General features: G+C 30.3%; 1 long non-coding RNA gene across 1 annotated transcript; it reads left to right on the top strand.

Moving 5' to 3' along the window:
- Nucleotides 1-5,511: 5,511 nt before the first annotated feature.
- LOC145033836 (uncharacterized) lies at nt 5,512-6,386 on the top strand. The gene is made up of 3 exons (XR_013677732.1): nt 5,512-5,599; nt 5,707-5,752; nt 6,260-6,386. It is a non-coding gene; the product is annotated as an uncharacterized LOC145033836 (long non-coding RNA).
- The last annotated feature ends 889 nt before the right edge of the window (nt 6,387-7,275 follow it).

The following is a 7,275-nucleotide window of genomic DNA, read 5'->3' as shown; positions in this document are numbered from 1 at the left end:
TCCACTTTAATATCTAAAGTTTTAAACCGAAAAATAATAAAATTAATACAATCATATTTCATGGAACATGAATAACAAATGGAATACTAATTTTCTATTAGTCATAAGTCATACATAGATATTTTTTCTTAATATTAAACAAAGTATTTGATTTTACAACTGATTGGTCAATTTCGATTAGAAGGCATAAACAATAAATAAAGTTTAAAAAAATTACAAATAAAATGGCCTATATAATGGATTATTTGTTTTATTTTAATTGGGTAAGAGACCGGGTTAAATTTTTGGAAGAGATAAGATTTTAAAGGTAATCAGATTAAAATTTAATATTATTTTATTCATGATTAATTGTACTTTATACTTAGAGAGTTGAACGTCTTAAAAAAATAATATTATTTTATTGGATCTATTTATAGAAATAGTAGTATTTCTTTTATAAGTTAGTATATATATATATATATATATATATATATATATATATATATATATATATATATATATATATATATATATATATATATATATATATATATATATATATATATTAGTAGATGAAGGTTAAATAAAAGTATATCTTCAAAGAAAATATTATATATAGATTGAGTTCTATCTCTAAACAAAATTTATTAATATAGTTAGAAAATTATAACAAATAGATGAAATGAGGCATACAACAAAAATATACCACAATCCTACATCAAACAATTTATAGCAAATTAAATAAAAGTATATCTTCATTTTATTTTGACTTTAAATGTATAACCATAGATATTTTCGTGAAATTCAAAGAAAATATAAAGGAAAAAAAGTGGAAATAAAAGCAAAATACAACATTATATATAGATATTAGTAGATGAAGGTTAAATAGATATTAATTACACTCTTAAATATACAATGTACTAAATTACTTGTAGTCATCTTTTACTTTGTAATCTCATCTATGTTTATATTCTTTTCAATTTCATGGATTTCAAATAATAAAAACAAAAGCATAAGTAACATAACATCAAAATAATGTTTTTATATAGACAAAATGTTTTGATTAAGTAATAAATTAATTAGCATATAAGTTGAAAAGGTATAGAGTATATAGTAAAAATATTTTAATTAACCAATCATTAAACACAATAAGATGAAAAATTATGAATGTTTTAAATAAATATGGTTTAAGATAGACGATTTATATTGAACAATGTTGATATAAATTGCCAAATTTATAAGGTTTATGAAGACTAATAAGTATATCCTAGATATAATAATCATTTTTTATAATATGTTATATATTAAATTCAAATTAATTATTCATAAATATATAAAAGTATGCATTAAATATAACATTTTTATTTAACAAATATCATTTTAATAAAATAACATCTAATTCGGATTAATAATGTTAAATAATTATTTTTTTTATAATATTTGTAATATTATGTTTTATAAAGATTTTATTAAAAAAATATGTTAATATAACATAAAAACTAATACGTTAAAGAATGTTTTATTTATTTATGTATTTTTTTGATAATTTATATAAGTTTAAAGAGAATATTAGAACATATATTTTTAGTATAAAAACTAACATTTGGAAATGAAATAGTATTTGAACCATCTTTATACTATTTTTATGTAAAAAACTACCGTAGTAGTGTAAATGATCATAATTATCATACCTTAACCAAATGTTATCTCAGTTTATCTTAAACTTGGAATTAGGCCTGTCAAATCCAGCCGTCGTGTCGTGTTTTTGTCTGACACGACACGACACGACAAAGTTTTTTGTAACACGAACACGACACGACACGATGTCGTGTTTTTTTTCACTAACACGAAAACGAACCAATTAAAAAACGACAACACGACACGACACGACAAAGATAATATTACATAACTTTTATTTTATTTAATTCATATTTTATCATATATAACATGATAAAAACGAAAAACACGAAAACACGACAAATACATGCTCAATCGTGTCAATTTCGTGTAGATTTGTAAACACGAACACGACACGACACGACACGACATCGTGTTTTTTAAACTTGACACGAACACGACACGAAACGAATTCGAATTTTGATTTCATCCCGATTTCGTTTCGTATCGTGTATTTTTGTCGTGTCGTATCATAAATTGACACCCCTACTTGGAATGATATTACATTAGAACACGATTATAATTAGTATTGTAAATGGTCATAATTATCATATCTTAGCCAAATGTTATTTCATTTTATCTTAAATTTGGAATAAAATTACATTAGAACCCAATTATAATTCTATGATTTCAATGACATAAACTATTTATATATTTTCCTGGTTTTCATAGAATCATAATTTATTTGGTTAAAATAACTAAAAATCATAGGTTGTATTTGTTCAATTGTGTTAGGGAGAATTTATTACGCCTAGTTTTCTCACTACTAGAAAAAATGATGTTTTCCTACGGAAAATTTCCGTAGCTAATTAGCTACAGAATGGCTACGGATTAGCTACAGAATTGGACGCCCTAATTTAGTAACGGAATAGCTACGAAATAAGTACGGACGCTTGTCCGTAGCTATTCTGTAGCTAATTAGCTACGAAATAGCTACGGAATAGTTACGGATTCTAACCCGTAGCCATTCTGTAACTAATTAGCTACAGAATAGCTACTAATGCTAATCCGTAGCTATTTCGTAGCTAGTTAGCTACAAAATGGCTACGGAATAGCTACGGATACAATATTAAACCATTAAATCTCGAAGGTGCACACGACTTTATGAACGCTATTAATAGCTATAAGTTATTGAAAATAAAGATAATTATGTATACTAGAGGTGGGAAAAAAACGAAGAGAAAAAACGATGTTTAATGCCCGAAAAATCAAAATAAGAAAAATCCGTAGCTAATTAGCTACGGATTAGCTACAGATTTTTCTTATTTTCAATTTTTCAGACACCAAACGTTGTTTTTTTCAATTCATTTATTTACTCCTCTATTATACATGATCATCTATATTTTCATCAACTTATACCTATTAATATCATTCATAAAGTCGTGTGTACCATCGGGATCAAAAATTCATTTCACAGTTTAACGATGTAATCACTATACTTTTCATCATCTTGTGATGGGTTTAATTTTGTATATGTATTTTTACATACATGAGTTGTGATATATTAGTACATGTATTTGTGTATGTATACGTGTTTGTGAATATTTTATATGTGAATGTAGATCATAAGCGTGTTAAGCCACTAAACGAGTAATGGATCTCGTATGTGCACACGACTTTATGAATGATATTAATAGCTATAAGTTGGTGAAAATATAAATAATCATGTATAATAGAGGTGTGAAAAAAATGAAGCGAAAAAAATATCGTTTGGTGCCCCAAAAATCGAAAATAAGAAAAATCCGTAGCTAATGTGTAGCTAATGAGCTACGGATTTTTCTTATTTTCGATATTTCGGGCACCAAACGTCGTTTTTTTTTTCTACTTTTTTTTTTCACACATCTATTATACATGATTATCTATATTTTCACCAATTTATAGCTATTAATATCATTCATAAATATGTGTGCACATACACGATCCATTGCTCGTTTTAGTGGTTTAACACTATAATGCTTATGAATACGTTCAAAAACATCTCACAAACATGTATACCTACATCATCATCATGATGATCATCATCATCAGCACCATCATCACCATCACCACCATCATCATCATCATCACCATCATCACCATCATCATCATCATCATCATCACCATCACCACCATCACCATCACCATCACCACCATCATAATCATCATCATCATCATCATAATCATAATCATCATCACCATCACCATCATCATCATCACCATCATCATCATCATCATCACCATCACCATCATCACCACCACCACCACCACCACCACCACCATCACCATCATCATCATCATCATCACCACCACCATCACCATCACCATCACTATCAACATCACCATCACCATCATCATCACCATCATCATCATAATCACTATCACCACCATCACCACCATCATAATCATCATCACCATCACCATCATCATCATCATTATCACCATCATCATCATCATCATCACCATCATCACCACCACCACCACCACCACCACCATCATCATCATCATCACCACCACCACCATCACCATCACAATCACCATCACCATCATCATCATCACCATCATCACCATCATCATCATCATCACCATCACCACCATTACCATCACCATCACCACTATCATAATCATCATCATCATCATAATCATAATCATCATCACCATCACCATCATCATCATCACCATCATCATCATCACCCATCATCACCATCATCGCCACCACCACCAGCATCATCATCATCATCATCATCACCACCACCACCATCATCACTATTATCATCACCACCATCATCACCATCACCATCACCATCACCATCAACATCATCATCACCACCATCATCATCATCACCTACATCATCATCATCATCATCATGACCATCATCATGATCATCATCACCATCATCATTCCCAGCCAAGTGGTAAAGCTGATGGTTAAGTATGTGATGTACCCGAGTTCGAGTCCCTCTACCCCTGTTTTTTTTTTAATTTTTTTTTGGCTTTTTTCAATTTCCCGTTTTTTTTAATTGTTTTTGACCTTTTTAAGTTTAGGGTTTTATATTTGTTTGGCCGCCTCCGCTTCCCTTTTAGCGGGATCCAAATCGAGACTCGCTTCTTCTTCCTCCCTTCTGTCTTCTATGTTCGTTACCCAAAAGCCACCCTCGACGTCTACCCATTTTAGAACTAGAAAAAAAACACGCTATGAGAAAAAGAAGGAGACGAACGACCATCTCCCTCGTCGGCGGCCCTCTTTTCCGTCGATATTGCCGGCGTCGCCCGTCTCCGTCCAACTTTCCTTCTTCTCCGGCGTATCTGCTCTCCTCTCTCTCGGCCTCTTCGCTCGGTTCTTCCCCAAAAAGGTAGAACCCTAGTTTTTTTTTTTTTTTTTTTTTTTTTTTTTTTTTTTTTTTTGAAATTACTTCATATATACAATTTAGATGCCTTATTCAGTGATAATGTTGATGTGTTTTGTTGAATGTGAGTTCGAATTTAAGGGTTTAGGTTAAATTTTGGTTGAATTTGATAAAATATTTGGTTAATTTCACCTCAACATGTGATAAAATATTTTGTTAATTTCACCACTCGCAGTTACTTGATTCCCTAATACTGATTTGCTCTAGACGTAACCAAAACAAGCAACCAATATTGTTGATCACATTGTAGATGTAATTAGTATTGTATATTAATGTGTTTAACCGTCTAATACAGGGATTAATTAATCTAAATATGACAGATAGTGGTTAAATGGAGGATTTCTTAGTGGTACATCCTGATATACTCTATTTCATCATGTATGGTCTTTAGTATTTCTACCAACCATTAATGAGCTAAGATGCTTATCATATTGATTTATAACTTGAAAAGAGAATATTTCATGATGTATTCAGATCTGAAATCAAGGCGTGACAGATATAGTTGCCAACCTACAAAAGAAGATGTTAAAAGATGCTTCATGTTAGAATTCGACAGATCTGTGAGTATTGGTTGATGTTTCTTCTTAAAGATAGTGAGAAAATAAACAACTTTAACTTGAAAATCCTTAACATCAGTTTAATAATGATCTCACTAATTGTGTTTCAGGCTTTTATAATTGCATCAACTACAACAAGGAGGAGATGCTAAGCTGGTAAGAATCTGTGTCCTTTTTTCATAATCATGAAAAGAGATTTATTTGCTTAGCTCTACATATGAAATTGATGAGGAAGGGAATTTTGACCCGTATTTATGCTCTTATGGTGACTACAATAGTTTTTCCTTCTTATTTTTGCTCTCAATCCCATATATCGCCTTTCTTTTATGGCATATTTGTTATGATGGAATGAAATCACAAAGAAATGGAACTGATAAGTGATAACTCACTAAGTGCAACAGGGGAATACTTGTCTCTTATTCACTAACCTTATCTTCAACCTCATAAATTTAATACAATTCACATTACAATATTTTTTACATCTTGTTATTCTGATTAGGAATCATGAAATAGTTCTGGAAGCTCAATCACCCTACTAATCTTTGAATCACCATGTTCGACTTATGAAATTCAAATAAGTCAAAATTTTGTTTTATACATTTGTGTATCTACCATTACATGCCACCTACGAAGGCAACATTAAAGTGTGTTCTATTTTTGTAGGACCATGGTCTCTCAACTGGTGAAGCAAGAACAAATAGAAATTATTGTTTCCAAGGTTAATTAACTTAGGAATTTATATAACATTCTTATGCAATTCCTTTTAAGGTGTATATGTTTTGGTTTTCTAAGTGGCATATTTTGAATTTTAAGATTTGAAATATTTATAGATCAACTTTTTATAATTTACTTCATATCCTTTACTTGTAATTGTTTAGGCAAAAGAAATTCATCCGTCTTACTGACAACATTGTGCAGCTTGGATACGAGATGTGTATTCATTTACTGTATTTGATTTTCCACTTTTTTCTTTGAGGGAAACATTTTTAGGATATGTTATTTGGGATAAATGTGTTATTGAATGTGTGACAAATATGATTTGAATGTGGTATTTGACAAAAAATTGGAACTTTTTAAATTATTTTTTTAAAAAAAATAAAACGAGGTTAGCTACGGATTTCCGTAGCTATTAATGTCCGTAGCTATTCCGTAGCTATTTAGTTCCGTAGCTATTCTGTAGCTATTTAAATCCGTAGCTATTCCGTAGCTATTCAGGTCCGTAGCTATTTAGCTTCGTAGCGATTCCGTAGCTATTTTTTTCCGTAGCTATTCCGTAGCTATAGTAGCTACGGAATTTTCCGTAGCTATTCCGTAGCGGTTCCGTAGCTAATCCGTAGCTATAATTTAGCCACGTGCCATTATGCTACAGCCATTTTTCCGTAGCAATTCTGTAGCTATCCGCCTATAACTACGGAATAGCTACGGATTGTGCTGTAGCTATTGATCAAGTTTTCTAGTAGTGTCTATACCTGTTTTGGAAATACAATCATAGAGAAAACTACTTATTGTAAATTATTGGCGTTATATTCTTGTAACTAGTTGTGAGATCCGTATAATATCCGGATTGATTTAAACAAAATGTTAAGTACGAACGATTAAATAGAAATTTTATTTGAATTGGAAATTGAAATAAGTGAAAACTATGAGAAAAAACATGCAAATAATAAATTAATTAAAAT

This window comes from Lactuca saligna, chromosome 3 (assembly GCF_052625555.1).
Source record: "Lactuca saligna cultivar CGN05327 chromosome 3, ASM5262555v1, whole genome shotgun sequence".
Taxonomy (NCBI): Eukaryota; Viridiplantae; Streptophyta; class Magnoliopsida; order Asterales; family Asteraceae; genus Lactuca; species Lactuca saligna.
Note: the sequence above shows the minus strand (reverse complement) of the source record. Positions and strands in the feature narration are given on the sequence as shown.